This window comes from Uranotaenia lowii, chromosome 2 (genome assembly GCF_029784155.1).
Source record: "Uranotaenia lowii strain MFRU-FL chromosome 2, ASM2978415v1, whole genome shotgun sequence".
Lineage (NCBI taxonomy): Eukaryota > Metazoa > Arthropoda > Insecta > Diptera > Culicidae > Uranotaenia > Uranotaenia lowii.
Window position 1 is genome coordinate 341,945,803 of NC_073692.1, and position 14,188 is coordinate 341,959,990.

General features: G+C 34.1%; 1 protein-coding gene across 1 annotated transcript in view; it reads left to right on the forward strand.

Annotated features, from left to right (window-relative positions):
• The first annotated feature begins 1,061 nt into the window (after positions 1-1,061).
• The window catches only part of LOC129743032 (uncharacterized), a 246,130-nt gene continuing 233,003 nt past the window's right edge, over positions 1,062-14,188 (forward strand). Inside the window, exons 1-2 of the mRNA XM_055734975.1 lie at positions 1,062-1,116; positions 11,728-12,807. The gene's annotated coding sequence lies outside the window, so the exon portion shown is untranslated. The remainder of the gene's footprint in view (positions 1,117-11,727; positions 12,808-14,188) is intronic.

The following is a 14,188-nucleotide window of genomic DNA, read 5'->3' on the forward strand; positions in this document are numbered from 1 at the left end:
TGGTGGATTAATACTTTTTTCAACAAAATCGATCTTGTTCTCCTTATACCACTTAACGACATCCCGGCTGTAGTGGCAGCTTGCCAGGTCCGGCCAGAACTTCACCGGACCTTTGTGGGACCGAATGAATGGCAAAACCCTCTTCTGGAGACATTCTTCTTTGTAAACATTCCCATTCATTGTGTCCCCAGTGATGAAAATCTTAGTTTTCTTCCCACAACTACAGATCCCTTGTCAAATCATCAACTTACGAGCAAATTTATCTGCAAAAACAAACTTGAATCTACCCGCAACATTCCCTTTACGCTTCGCATGCTCGATCCACCGTAAGGGTCTCCCGGTAACTTTGCAGCACCGAATTTACAGTCGATTCTGGATATTTCAGGAATTTCGCGATCTTTACCCCTGACCACGTCGGTTTTTCTACGTGAGTGTGCAGAATTTTCTCTCGCCTTTCGCGTTCCGTCGCCTATAACTTTTGACTAACTTCTTCAATCTTGATGAAATTTTCACCACTAAGTAAACAAACCATCTGGATCAAAAAACTGTCAATAGATTTGCGATGTGACAACTAGGGGCGCTGCAGTAAATGAAAAGATGCGGCCAGATTCTATGTGAAACAGACTTTATATTAAAAAGGTTAAACCTTACGAACCAGCACCTGTGAAACTAATTTTATTATGGCAACCCTGAGCATCATCGAAGCAAATCCCTTATCAAAAGCCGATTGTGTTTTGGGGCAGGATCGCGTGAGCGCGCAAACCGGCTGGAGAAAAATTTTTAAAGCACGTGCTCCAGTCCAACTCTTTCTGCTCAGGGGGTTATAGCCGGCAAGTCTGATATGTTGATGGTTGATGGAGGAGATCGCATCTCCCCAAAAAAGCTATGCTACAAAGTTCTCTCCGGGAACCCCACTGAGCCGAGAGATAAACTGAGGAGAGCATGGAGAACGCTCCACGATGCTCTGGGGGAGCCAGCCGGTCGATCGGTGAATGTTGTTGCGCGTCCGCCCATGTAGAGACCCCCTCGATCGAGCCGGCCCGTTTAGTGACTTTCGTTAGGTCGTTCGGAAAGCTCGTGTATTCCCTGCGTTGATGCGCGTGCTCTCGCTTTCTTGTGCGTATTTTTTTGTGTGTTCAGTGTGTGTATATGGCAAGTGTTTGGAGTTTTTTTTCCTTCTCAATATTCATGTTTTTATGTTTCATTGAGTCGATCAGATGAAAGTAGTGTCGTTTTCGGGGTGTAAGGGTCTCGGGTGTTGGTCTGGAATCTATCAACATAATTGCATGTACCCGGTTTCTGGACTGCATATATGGAAGCTTTGGCAAATTTGTGCAATTTTCTTCCTGATCGTGAAACCGATCCGATCGTCTGGAGGCTGCTTGTATACACATGGAGGAAAATTAAAAGAAGAAAAGTGCTTTTGCATGATCGTTGTGCTCTGGATACCTGTTAATGCACTTCGATATTGGTGTGTGGTGTGGTGTGTGAGAATTTATGAGCAAAAATGCAAGAAAAAATTGTACATAAGAGACCGGGATATGCAACAGGCGAAATTGCATGGGATTTCTAACCATTCGGTTGCGCGCATAAATTCCAGCCCAGTGAAAAGTTGTTGATCGAAATGATGGGATGATGAACTAATTTTCGGTTTTGCAGCCCACGGAAGCAACTCTTGGCGAAGAAATGCTGCAATACGTCCACACGATTCCCTTCGATTAGCAAACATGTGATGAGACGATGTGTGTGCCTCCATTTGTGCAGTGTTGCATCGTTCAGGAGTCTAGATAGTTTATTTTTTTTAAAGTCGGTGCACGTGTCCATGCTGATTTCGGATGCATTTTAGTGTGCTTATAATGTATAGTGTCGGATTTGACGTTGGGCAAGAGAGTGTAACGGTGGATGATCGACTTAACGATTAATCATTGATTTATCTTCATTTCATAGAAACGGACTGTGTATTTGCTTCAAGGTGGTATGGTTAAGATGAAAGAAGCCGCTGACCGAGGATATTACTGTTGTTTGGAGTACGAAACAGTTCACTGTATACAAACGATAACATTAGCTATTTATTTTCTTTTAAACTGTACATTATCTTAATTATCAAAAAGCATTTGCTTTAAATTTAAAATTGGTTATGTTATGAGCAAATCTATTATATAAAATTCTCTTGTAACGGTGTTTGTAGTACTACTCCTCCGAAATAACCCAACCGATTCAAATGAAATTATTTTTAGAATTTTCTGTAGCCATGCGAATCGGTTTATATCGAATAAAAACAACACAAAGTCGCATCAATTGTCCGTAATTATGAAATTTGTAGTTTTTTGAATGAAATGAAAGTCATGGCATCCATTTTTCGTCTCCAAGGTCGAGGCGTCGCGACCTGACGTCGTTAGAAGATAGTAACTATGGCATAGCATACTGATCAGTGAGAATATTTTGGCGCGTATTTCTCAACCAAGCATATTTTCAATGCAAGTGGTGGCGATATGATGCCTTGATGTGATTTTTTTTTGTTCTTGATTCCTAGCTCACATGGTTATGAATGACGCCTAGATGTGACTCAGGTTGACATTTTGCTGATCGAATAAAACATATAATATTTGTTTATCGATCGAATCAAAACCATATAAAGATTTCAAATATCAAAACCATTTTTAATTCGTGTTAATTTAAGTAGTAAACTGTTGTCCAAAAAATATGAATTTGGTAAAGATAAATATGAAATAATGTTATGATTGTTATGACACTTTGCGGACGTTTGAAAATAAGAAATTGGGAGCTTTACATTCTATTTCGTATAATCCAACACGCCTAGAACGCTAGACACATTAACTGAACAAGAATCTATTCTATTCTATTTTGTTTATTTATAGAGGATTTTAACCAACTTGGTCATTCTTCCTCTCAACAAGAGTCTGTTCTTTGAAATAGATTAGATAGGATTGAAGTTTTAAAAGGCCGAATTTGATTTTCTGCAAACGTAAATTGAAGTTATCAATAAAATAATCAAGCATTAAAAGATCTGAGATCTTATGTTACATGAATAAAGATCAATAAATAAATAAATAAATTTAATTTAATCAACTTTTTAATAACAAAAAGTTAGGATATGCATTTTCCGGAAGAATTTTCAATTAAGAAAGTAGACTAGCGCAAGTGCAAACTGTCAACTTTTACAAAAAATGTATTATTATTATTATTATTATTTCTTCATCTAAAAATTATTGGGCCCAAAAAAAATTTGATTAAATAAACTTAAATCTTTTTTTAAAATCATACACCAAAAAACTGTTTACACGTTCACTGTTTGTTTACACACAATTCAAGTACAAACTTAATATAAAAAGTGTGTTTTTGTTTTACATATTTTGGCTTTATAGAAGAGACTTTTGATTCACTTTTTTGTGATTGATATTCCAGGGGCAGCAGATTTTTATGATGAACTTTTAATATGACCTGATAGTGTTAAAAATAATATTGATTGCTGTAATTTCTTAGGTGGAATAAATGAAAACGCACAATTGAGCTATGAAACATTTACAATTTAAGAATTTTATCTTCAAAATGGCCAGAAAGGATATCCCGAGTGTTGAATCTGAAGCTGATATTCAAAATTATTATAAAGGTCTTTTGGTTGAACAGCATTCAGTGAAATTGAAGTACCAAGCATTAATTTATTCCGGAGAAAAACTTAGGATATAGCAATGAAAGTTGATAAATCAGACAAACAAGAACAAGTATTAAATTCATTTTAAATTCTTTTCACTGACGCATCTGAAAAAGACCTATGTGTTTCACTTGCCCCAATAAATGGGATAAATGTATACTTCGATATTTCTTTTTGTCAACATAACTAATGAAACAAAATGAACTCATGAAACTACCGAAGCCTGAACAGATTTTTTTTTTCGATGTATTAAATAAAAAAAAATCTGCTTTCCAATTAAATGTTATTAAACCTTAAAAATATGACATAATCCTAAATGAAATCGCAGATCACCACCAACAATTTTCAGGAAATTTTGAAATCAGAACTGCTTCAATAAAAATCTTAAAAATAATGGGTGAATATATCTAAACATATGTTTTCCTCTTTTCAAAACCAATCGTTTCTTTGATTCATTGGTTTAAAGTTCAAAGGAATTAATTTGCATTTTTTGCTTGAATAAAAAAAAGGAATTAGCAATACACAAAATCACCAGATTTAATGCGATGACAAGTGCTGTTGGGAACACTTTAAGTTGAAATGTGTAAAGTCTATAACTTAAGTATCATGCGAAACTTTTTGGAAATGATTTGGTGAAAATATGGATTTTAATTCAAACTCCTTCGAAGCATGAGGATGGTAAATAATAAGCTGTTTTAAAATGGTTAGTAAAAAATCTTTTCTTATGTGTTTCATTTCTACAGCTCTAAAAAATACACCATCCAAAGCTTATTGGGAGCTGAAAGCGCTGCGTTAGGCAAAATATTCGGCAAATACTCCAAAAATTGTCCCGATATTAAAAACAATATAACAAAACGAAATAAATCTACTGAATGGAATACAGCAAATGAAACATACTTATTATCAACATACAGTTATTTATTTAACAAGTGACAAAAATTGGATTTAAAAGACCCGTTGAGTTTAAATTCTTTGGTTTAATTTTGATAGAATTGAGCGGGACGATTCGAGTAAAGGGAAAGAAGGGAAATGTAATGAAAACTAGGAAAATAGAAAATAGACGCCAAATTGAACATGGTAAGACGAAGTTTACCGGGTCTGCTAGTTATCATATAATATTCTTGCCTCTTTTGAATTGTGATTTGATTTTTGTTTCTAAAAGAATGTTGACGCAGTCACACTGTTTCAAGCCATTCGTTAGTTTAAAAACAATAAGCTACAAATAACAGGATGATGAAAATATTATAGAAAAAAAGATTTTGAAACCACTTTGTGTCATCATTTCGAGGTTTGTTTAATCCTTCTTAAGTGTTCAAGAGTTTATCAAGTATTGAAAGTAAGTTTGGTTGTTTAAACATATGAAATTCATAGTTTTACCATTTTACTTAAACTAAAGATTCCGAATGATGGATTTTTCATCAATTTAGCACAAATTATTGATAAGTGAATAAATGTTCTGTAAAGCATCTGGGATTTAGAACTCATTCATATACATGATAATTCACTTAGGGCAAAAGGGTATATTGGGAACCTTAAGGAAGACGTATTTTAAAAATATGTATAAAAAATTTATTTAAAAATATGATTTAAATAAAAATTCTTCGGTGTATCCGTGTATTTTTCACTGTACATAGTTTTATACTTTCATAACCGTTTATTCCAGATTTTCTTCATACACCCAGGCTTGCCCATAAATCTGAAAAAGAATTCGAGATAAGTCAGATCTGGGCGGAATTCCGAGATATTATTCAGAACTTCCCGGAATTTGCCCGGGTTTATTCAAATAATTTGCTAAATCAAATAAAAAACTCAAATTTTTCTATAAACATTTTAAGATTTTGTGTTCGAAAACGATTTAAAACAAATTCAAAATGAACATAAATTTTTATCATTCCTTAGATAACATTTTGACACTTTAAAATAGAATTTATTTTCTTTCACTTTCCTCTTGTATTATTTAGGTCTAAATTTGATTAAGATTTGCCTTTTTTTTTATAAATTTTTCAAAAAATCGTTCTAGATTGCTCGAACGTGTGGTAGAAAGTATGATATGCTTAAGATTAAAGATTATCTTTCTTAAAAACAGCATTTTTAAATATATTTGGCTAAAATACGACTTTCATCTTATTCGGAATTAAAAAAAAACAATTTCAAATTGCTTGGCACTTGTTTCGACGTGTTTTGTTCTATATTGCACAGGAACCCATTCTTTTTGGCGATAAACGCCCTAGAAGCTTAAAGTCATTTGTTGTCCTTCCAGTGACAATTTGAATACCAGAGAGACCCGTGCTTAAAAAAGTTTTTGTTATACATCATCTTGTTGAAAATAATCGACTCATGGGGCACGATGGGCATGAGGATAGAAGGAAATTGAAATAACAGCTATTATATGTGAATTACATCATTGTTTTGTGTTTGAACACTTAAATAGTCTATTTCCTAGTTGACTGAAACTTGAAAAACTAGATAAAAACGTTTAATAATGCATTTTAAAACTTTTTGCCAAAAGCTGAAAACCAGTTACTGTAGGGACATAATGAGAACCCCCATTGGGGCAGTATAAGCACCATTAATCGGGGCATAAGAGCGTTTTCTACCGGGGAATCTAGTAGCGAATTTAACTCAATGAAGTCAGGTGAACCGTAGATTCATCAAACAAAGCAATAATTAAATTTTCTAGGTCTGTTTTTAGAATACCAACATATCACACATGCTCATACATTATGTTTTTTATGCTTTGTTTGGCGGATGATGCTACTAGCCGTACGATGTAACAATAAAAAAAATCGATCATGAATTGTAAATCGGAAAGAATCACCTCGAACAAAAATCGGGCTCTAGTCTTTTGGTTACCTCTCCGAAACCTTACCAATTGGCCACATCGTCAGATGAAAACTAGTTAAGCTGTAGCTCTATAATTCAGTAGGCTGCATCGAGTTGAATTCGCTGCTAGATTATACGGCAGAAAACGCTCATCGTGCCCCGGCTAATAGTGCTCTGTTCGCCCCGAGTCACCAAATTTAAGTAAAAACGTGTTTTAAAATTGATTTAAGTGAAAAATCAAAAATTTTATGATGGTGAAAATTGAGAAACAATGTTGCAGTGCGCACATTATAGATCAAGATGCTTAAAAGATCATAAAGGCTTATTTCGTGGTGCCCAAAAATTATAATATTTTCGTCACTTGAGAACCTAGCTGCTTTTGTTTAAATATCTCTGTAAAGATGATAAAGAGATTCTTTTTTTTGTATCTATACTATAGGATGTACAAAACTAAATCTCATCAAAATTTATTTAAGAAAATACGTACTTTTATAGAAAAGAGGAGTGCTAATTATGCCCCGGGTACTCGTTATGCCCTTATCTCCCCTATTAAAAAAACTCGACAAAATATTCAGCCGAATAGTTGCAAATGTCAATATTCGGTTTTTAGCCGCTGATTCTCGCGACATCTGCAGGATTCTCTTGAAAATTGACTGTCAGATTTTTCACTTTCCGAAAATGGAAATATGGCCGAGTATTGAGCATGCCTGTTTCAATATCCATAAAAATTAGGTTGACAATGGATGTATGAGCAAAATTTCATGATCGAACCCAAAGGAAATCTGGAAAATCGAAATTTTGATGTCATAGAAATGCATGAAACGTCGAGATCTGGTATAATCTCGAATAGTAATTTTTGGCATGAGTTCGACTTTCTGGGACTACCGGTTTTCTTAAAAACGGCTAAATCCCAAAAATTCAAATTTTGCCCAAAAATTGTTTTTCGAGACAACACCATATCATGTACCAGTTTTTTGCATGAGAAATTTTAAAGTATACTGAAAAGGAGGAGAGTTTTTTTAAAGTTTTTTAAACAAGTGGTTTGATAAAAAAAATTATGATAATGTTAATATAGTTTATAGTTGTGTAGATGTAGTTGTAAAAATATGTATATGTAATTGGCTTTGAATATTTTAAAAGACTCGAATGAGCACTCAGAATTAAAAAAGTCTCTAATAAAAGTGAAAAAAATAATGGATTTTTGTTATTTCCTTTGGTCCCTCCATTTTTTGATTTTTGAGAGTAAAAATTCGAAACTTTGAGCGCTTTGAGGCCCTTCTAAATCCAGCCCGATAAGGCTGAAATTTTGAGCATGTCAGTTTTTGGGATATATTAAAATGTGTACAGTCGCTTTTCGGAATGCGTCATGATCCATTTGGCTGCCACCTTAATATACATTTTTACATTTTTCTCTCCTATAAATAGGGTAGATTTTTCCTGAAAAGTTGTTTACTTTTTTAATTTAAGTGCTTTGAAATTTAGGCATATGTTTTAAAAATGTAAACTGATACGGAAAAGCTTTTTCAATCCCTGATAAACAATTCTTGAGTTTTTTTTTAATTTCTTAATGATAAAATGAAAAGTTTGAGTTTAAGCCATTGTTACCACACATAATTTTTCGTAGAAATCAAAATTTAGTTTATTAGAGATGTCAAGAATTCCAGATCATATGTTGGCTTATTCGTGGGCACTGATTAACAATATAGAATTTCCTTAAACATAATAAAAAAATATGATTTTTTTAGCCTTCAAGATTGCGACTCAGATGTTCAAATTAGTCTCAAAGTCAGTAGAGGCAGTAGTTTTGGCTTTGGAAAATATTTTTATAAAAGGCTTCTTCCTTTCTTTCTTCAATCGTAATATTTTCAAAATTTCTAACAAATGCTTAAAGAGAAAAACTCAACAATAGATTTCGAAGCTTGAATCTGAACGTAACAGATTTCTTTTAAATGACTAGTAAAACTCGTTATTTTGAAAAACGCATTTAGTTAAAAAAATACAAAATTTATCCTTTTGAAGCTCCTCTTTTTTACATTCATTCAAAATATATAGCTTTATCGAACCTAAGTTTGATTGAGTGATAGAATTGTTTTTATGTTTTCATAACCTAGTTAATTCTTTTATTTCTTACTCAAAACAGAAAAAAATTAAAGTCCTTGATTAAACCTCAAATCAGATTTGATTTCATAACGTTAAACTGATTTGAGCTCGTTTTTTGAAATTGATACCACAAATTCTGATCCCTATGTCCTAAGAAATCTAGACCTAGATTTAAATACAATACGATTAGTAAAATTTTCGAAGAGCTTTATGACAACCCTGTTAAACAGATGAAACGAATATCTCAGTAAAAGTAACATTATGGCAGTTTAATTATTTCGGCAAATCCACCAAAATCTTAATATTTTCTAACTTAACGGCAAATGAGGATTAAGCACAACGCGAATTGAATAAATGAATCATGTACTTTGGACCCTTTAAGCGGTGGTTTCTATAAAACCATGTAAATGGACGGGTGTTTTGTGGTTTTTAGAAAACCCGTTAGTAGTTGATGGTCTTATCTGCAAGTTTTAAAGACTATTTTTATCCATGGTTTTGCCGTTTTTGGATTTTTAGATTTTCAAACCTATAGATGATATAAATCTCCTACTTTGAACCTACTTTTCCTGTTTCGGTACCCTTTGTTGGACTTAGGTCTAGAATGACAGTCAAAAGCTAAATTTTTCGAAAAAACATAAAAAAAATATCGGGCTTGTGATATAGCTCAGCTGGCAAGTCTGTTGTCTCCTGAGCCGATGTTCGCGAGTTCGAGCCCAAGAGTAAACATCGAACACATTTGTACCGGATAAGTTTTTCAATAACGATCCGCCAAAATCCGACTATAATTGAAACAAAAATAAAAAATTTATCAAACATTTTATCTATATATCCCAAATTTTTTGCATAACTTGAAAACCAAGCAAAGCAAATAGTATCAAATTTGGCATGGGGTTGTATTTGGGAACGAGAAATATTTCCATGAATATGAGGTACCCCTCCCTCCTCTCAGTGGGGTGATAGGTATGGGAGAGGGGGCTACCTTACAATTTTTCATATAACTTAAAAACTAACCAAGATATTGGAACCAAATTTGGCATGGGAAGGTATTTGGATATAAAGGGGAGGGGGGCCTCTTTTATAATTGTTTACATAACTCAAAAACTAATTAAGCAAATGGAACCAAATTTGGCATGGGTGGATATTTGGGAACGTGATATGTTCTAATGATTGTTTGAGACCCCTTCCTTCTTCCAGCGGGGAGAAAAGAAATATTGAGGGGATTTTAGCATGGAACGATATTTGGGCACGAGAAACGTTTCTATCAATATTTGGTATCCCTCATTCCTTCAAAGAGGTGAATTAAAAAGGGGAGGAGAGGTCCCCCTCTAATTTTCAGTATAACTGGAGAGCTAATCGAGCAAATGGAACCATATTTAACATGTGAGGGTATTTTGATACGAGAAATGTTTCTATTATAAATTAAAGCCCCACCTGTTTTTCAGCAGAAAGATATAATGGGGAAGGAGGGCTTCCATACAAACTATTTGCATAACTCGAGAATTAATCGAGCAAATGAAACCAAATTTGGCATCATAAAGCATTTGAGTACGAAAAATACTTTTTTTGAATATTATGTTATCACCCATTCATGCAATATGGAGAACGGTAGGGGGGATGGTACTTCCTTTCATGCATAACTCAAGAATTTACTACACAAATAAAACCAAATTTAGCATGGGATGGTAATTCAATACGAGAAACTTTTCTATGTGAAACTATTCTTTTCTGGCAGTATATGAATAGAATTGAGAATACAGGAAGGGAAGAAAGCTTATATTAAACTTTTTTATTTTTACAAAATCCGAGAAATGGACAAAACTTAACATGGAAAATCATTTTGATGTGATTCTATGGTTATCTGACACACCATCCTCCTTTCAGTGAGTAGGTACTTAGGAGGAGGGAGTTGTGCCCAATACAATTTGGTTAGCATAAGTTCTCGATTAATGCTAACGAAGCCAACAAATGGAAACAAATATGACATGGAAAGGTATTTGGTTAAGATATGTTTCTAGAATTGTTATAGACCCTCACGCTTTAGAGGGAAAGAAACTCCAGCTGCAGCTCTTATTGTATAAAGGTTGCATTTAAATTATGTAATAATTTGGTTTAAAACATTTCTGAAAATAACATTTATTTTTTAAGGGTGTAGCAAAGCCCACTGGGCTAGTTATATATAAGAAAAATACTATGAACAAATATTATGGATTTTAACGATTCAAATAAACACCTTATTTCTGCTAAAGATATCTCAAATTTTTACCTCAGCAGCATAATAGTTTAAAAGTTTTGTATGCTCACATGTAGCTTGTTTAACTAAAACCAACAAAAAATGTTAGAAATGTTCGCTTTAGATTCTTGACTCTGCCCATATGAAAATTTACCCTTTACCTGTTTGGATAGAATTGTAAAAATTGACGTCAGCTCAAAAATGGATCATCATGATCGAAAGTGTCCTATTTTGGACCCTTTGACTAGTCTCCGGGTTTTCCAACAATTTTCTATTATTTCAGGAAAAATAGGTACTTAGTAGAGTCCATATTCATCACAGCAAAGGTCGTTTCCCTTTAAGCTTAGGCTTGAGAAAGTACTTTTGCGAAAACTGTGAAAATTTTACTCGATTTACTTTTTATGGCAAAAAGCGGTTGATAAGTATGATAGGATAAAGTACGAATAAGAGTTCAATATTTGCATAGGAGTATCTTAAATCTTTGCAAATGAAATGAGTTATTTCCAATTTTCGGCACTTACTGCATGTATAAGAAGCATCCACTCTACTCATGCAGTCAATCAAGCTTTGCCTTCTTGACCAAATAAAAATTCAAAACATAGAATAGTTTGAATAAATTCTTTATTTAGTATTGCTGGGCAATTTATTTATTTTATATTTCATCTATTGTATATTTTTATTGTAGTCTGTTACTTATTTTTCACAATTCGACATCGAAGAAAAAGTCGATGTAATGGATATCACTTTCTTGTAAAAAACCTTCAAATGATATTATTTTCAGCCTCCTTTTTCCCGGTTTGGTCGCTTTTCTTCATTCAGGAGGGTTTCGGGTTCGTCTCCTATGCGTCTATTAAGTTCGTTTTGTTTTCATTATTATTTTCTTCTCATTTTTTTCCCGCAGCAGTGCGAAGATTCAACTGAGAGATAGCAGCGTTCGTTGATGAAAAGAAGCCGGTAGAGAGACGAGAAACAGTTGATTCGCGGTGAACGCATCTGAAAGATATAGTGTGTTTTTTTTTTTGTACGAAAATTACCAAGGTATTACAATCCGGAGTGAGAATTGAGCCGGCTTCAATCAATAGGCATAGTTTTTCCTCTGCCTTTTTTCTGACTGATGCCAATCGGGGGACCAATTGTCCCGAGATTCTGTGTGAGGGGTCCCAAAGGCCAACTTCGGGAAGTGGAATAGAAAGAAGATTGGTGGTTGGCGCGAAAAGGTTGACGAAAGAAGGAAAAATACGGAAAGGTGAAGCCGAAGTAGAAGAAGGTCGAGTGATTGGGTGTGATTAGAAGACGAGAAGATTTAACGGATCAGTGATAAATTGCGAAAAGCGAAAAAAAGAAAACACAAAAGGCTCCCCTCTTGTTGTGACCCTCGACGTAGAGGTGAAAAAGAAGTTGAAGCTGAAAAAATAGGAGAGAGTCTCATAAAAGTGGAATCACCTCCAAATTGTGTGTGCGTTTGGTTATGTGCCGGGTTAGCTTAGGTGAATGGGATTCTGAGTGAGTGAACGAAAAGCGGCTTAACCAGTGAAGATCTACGTGAGCCAAAAGTCGAAAAAAAGAAACAGGGTCAATAGGAGAGAATTCTTCATCGACTCTTTGGGGCTGTAATTAATGTGGTTTGGCTGGTGAATTTTGATTAGCTTGTTGGAGATCATAAATGGAAAAATTGAAGTGGAAATTAAAAAAGTGAAAAAGTGTAGAGCGAAGAAGAAGATCGCTAATTTATTGTTCTGGTTAGAAAATCTTGCCTTGGGAATCGTTTATGGTCAGTTAATTGATATACTTATACAACTACAGAGTGTGTTTTTTTTTTTCGAGAATAACAAACCTGAGTAACGAAGCATCAGGTTGAAAAAGGGTTAAATTGAACCCTTTCGAAACGAAAATACAGTGAAGTTAATTGACGCCGAAACGTGCTTAAAAATTTCGGATTGACAATCACCATACGCGGAATTATCATTTTCAGTGGTCTTCGGTAAGTTTTTTTTAACTTCAACATTTTATTTTAATTTTTTCTTCGAAATCTGATCTCGATAGTTCTGGTTTAGTACATGGCTTTACCATGAAACATCTGGCATCTTTTTACGTCTTTAAATGTTTTGTTAATCGATTATGGCAATGTTTTTTTTAGCCGAAGGCAAATGAACACCAATTGAAGAACAGATCAGTAAGATTCCGTGCTCGACTTGCAAAATTTTCTTCAGCTGGAACCAAATGTTTATGATTTTTTTTTCTGGTACTGGTCCAGCACCATGGGAAAAGTTAAGTTTCCCTTGAATTGAAAACAAATTTAGTTGAGACCAAATTTTTCTGTTTGTCTTTTTCTTGGAAAATTTGAATAAATAGATTTATTCTTCATTTTTGAAGAAACCATGCTGAAATAAATGTTGACAAAAAAATTTGGCTAACAATTAGCCCAACTGTTTATTTACAAACACCACCGACACGGTTTTACTCATGAGCCTTCAGGCGATGTGGGTTGGTGCTATGTTTTTATGTGTTTTTTTTTGCTAGAGACAGCAGGTTTTTGTCGATTTGTATTTAACTGTTGCAGTGCAGTCGTGAAAAGTTGGGCTTCAATGCATGCCGGAGCCTCCAAGGCGACCTTCCAAGATTGGGACCAGGCGAATGTGTTTGATTCTTTTTTTGGAGTCTTACGAATAAAATTCGCGGAATGGAGCCTGGTGAGGCACGACGTTTTTAGGCAATAGAAACTTTGTGTCAGAGGTCATCATTGCGGGGCTTGTGATATAGCTCAGTTGGCAAGTCTGTTGTCTCCTGAGCCGATGTCCGTGAGTTCGAGCCCGAGAGTAAACATCGAATACAGTTGTACCGGATAAGTTTTTCAATAACGATCCGCCAACTGTAACGTTGATAAAGTCGCGAATGCCATAATGATGGTAAAACGACTATAATCGAAACAAAAAGGTCATCATTGCTTGTAGCTGTGTCAATCGTAAAGTTATGTCGTTTGTTTCAATTAAAAATAGTGGTTTAAATAATCGAATTTTGATTTTTAATTATCTCTTAAAGTCAAAAAAATTTTGGTGCTTAAATTTTAACGTTAAAATTTATAGAATTTAAAGTAAGGTTGCCAGATTTTTGTAGCACGTATTTGGGCATTTTATTTCAAAATTGACTATTTTAAATTGGGGCAATTTTTGTCAAAACCTATAAAGCATCAAAATCCAAGAATTTTTTTTTCTATCATGAATCATCGACAGATTTAAAATCGTATTCAAGGCTTCCAAAATACCATTCATGATTATTTTTATGAAAGTTGCTCATAAAATTTCGTGATGGAGGCATAAATAAAAAAAAATACAACACAATTTGTTTTTTTTGTTTCATTTTTA